Consider the following 2646-nt stretch of genomic DNA (forward strand, 5'->3'; position numbering starts at 1 on the left):
TGCTGTGGTGGCATTAAGGGAAACAATAATGTTTGCTAATGCTGTCAACACCTTGGTGATATCTGCCTTTCTTCAATTACTTTTGTTTACAAATTACTCCTAATTTTGTTCTTAAAAGCTAGTTAAGAACAAATGCTGCTAGGATTGATGGGAAGCTAACTGCATGATTAAGTAATTACGTTTTTAAAGCTTGCCTTACACTAGGACTAATGATATGTCACCCAGTAGCAGAAACCCCAGATAATGAATGAGAAATGTTTATATGTACTTAGTTGCTTTTAAATCTCCCTTCACGCTAGAGCTGGTGTTCTGCATGAGGTTCTGGGACTAAGAAAAGGAGTGACAGCCTGGCCGCCACAGTCTTTGTGTACCACCAGAAACTCCCACCAAAGCCCCTTGTCTGCATCCCTCAATACTTACTTCGTTTTGGTAGGGCTCAGTGTGTCATTGGTTCATAAATTAAAATGCTACAGCAGTTTGTTGAATAACAAGCTGCATGAATTTAACTACTTGATGATTATCCAGGAACTAGATTTAGAGCTGGTCTTTTGAGTATATTGAATAGAATTAGAGCCAGTTCTGGGAGGTGTCTACCCATTATTCTCCGCAGAGGACTTGAGGTGTGATGTTGGTATTAAGCATGTTGGGGAATTGGACACAAGGAATGAGATAAAGGAGAAAGGAAGTAAGCCACAGTTACTTCTGGGGGTCCTTCTTAGAGATTCAGTATCTCTAGACTCCACTGAACCATCTATTTTTTTCTTCAGGACTATAATACTGGGACAGAATCACAACTCACTTTGCAGTCAAACAGTGTTTCCTCAACTGGAGCATAGGTTCCCCAATTTCCCAACAGATTTCTTTCTGTTTTTCTATTTGCCTCAGATAGAGGAAGTATCAAATATTAAATTGGTAAGAACAGGCAGTAATGCTTGATCTTAGCTAAAAGTCCAAGAAACAAACTCCAACACATTTCTTTTCTAGTGAAAGACAGTGAAAACATAATTTCACATGAATGTACAGATAAAATAGTGATGTTGTAACTTACTTCATATAATTCTACACATTATGTGTGCATTTTATATGTATACACAATATATGTACATTTCTGTACAAATTATATACATGTATATAATTCATACTTATTACATATGAAACATACAAAGAGAAAGCACATATTCAGTAAATTGTAGTGTGAAAAATTATTTCTGTAATGTGTGTAATATATACATAATACACAAGGACATCAGAGCTATTATATGTACTTTGTACATATCTGACATAAAATGAACATATTGAATATATAATTTAGCAATAATGTTAGAAAATTTATGAGGTCATGTGTCTTGTAGTATGATAAATTACCATCAACTGGCTTGCACTGTCCTGTGAGAGAAAAAGTGTTCTGTGTTTAAATCTATACTGACTTTGATAAAGTTTTTGGTTTTCTTTAAAAAAAAAACATTTTTGACTACTTTACTATAACTATGAACTATAAAAAACAACCCGGTGTTTTTGTTGTGAAGAATAAATGAGATTACACTTGACTAAATTTCTCTATATATTTTCATCAAACTGTCTGTGCATTTTTTTTACTCAAACATTGACTAATCGTGACCCCCCAAGTGAAGCAACAGACTATGCAATTTTCTCTACTTGTGAAATTCAGACTAGTTATCTACAGAGTAATAATGACTGCAATAAACTGAGGAGTGTTCCGTTTAAATAAGTGGATGATTTTAGCTGACTCTGGAAATGTAAATGGACCCTAATTAACGAATGCCTTAATCGTTCTTCCTGTTTCTTCTTTATAGACACATTATTTTCTGCCTCAGGGGGAATACATTCAGGGTACATACGCTCAGATATGGATGCACATATGCATATACATTTTCAAGGTACCAGTTTTAATGGAGAACAAAGGCTCTTCCCTAATAGAACTACAAAAATCTCCTCAAGGGTCCTTTGCATCAGTATAAAATATCTCTTTCTTAGTCAGGCGTTCAAGGCTTTACAACTGGTCTCAACCCTCTTTCATGAAATATTCAATTTCCCAGAGAAATGAACTCTTGGTTCTTCTGAATTTTCAAAGGACTTATACCTTAAATGAACTATTTGACGTTTTGTGGCTTTTTAAAAATCTTTTGATATCTCAGATCTTAAAACAAAAATTTAAGCATTATATCTATCTGATTGAGCTGGAGCGATAGCACAGTGGTAGGGCGTTCACCTTGCATGCGGCCGACCTGGGTTTGATTTCTCCGCCGCTCTTGGAGAACCCGGCAAGCTACTGAGAATATCTTGTCTGCACGGCAGAGCCTGGCAAGTTACCTATGGCGTATTCAACATGCCCCAAACAGTAACAAACAAGTCTCACAATGGAGACGTTACTGGTGCCCACTTGAGCAAATCGATGAAAAACGCGACGACAGTGACAGTGATCTATCTGATAAAAATTATTTTAATTAAAAATATATAATTATTTTTAAGATAAGTAATACCAGTTTATAATGGAAAATATATAGTTCAGCATAATATGCTTAAAATAATTTGTCAGTCCATCACAGATAAATAGCCTACTTAATTTTGTTTAGGTAACATTGACTTATGAGATCGTAAATATATATGTCCTATATTATATATAAT

At 34.9% G+C, this 2646-nt stretch overlaps 1 pseudogene; it reads right to left on the reverse strand.

Annotated features, from left to right (window-relative positions):
* Positions 1–832: 832 nt before the first annotated feature.
* LOC129404465 (U2 spliceosomal RNA) lies at positions 833–962 on the reverse strand (annotated as a pseudogene).
* Positions 963–2646: the final 1684 nt, after the last annotated feature.

Source organism: Sorex araneus, chromosome 4 (assembly GCF_027595985.1).
Source record: "Sorex araneus isolate mSorAra2 chromosome 4, mSorAra2.pri, whole genome shotgun sequence".
Classification (NCBI taxonomy): Eukaryota; Metazoa; Chordata; class Mammalia; order Eulipotyphla; family Soricidae; genus Sorex; species Sorex araneus.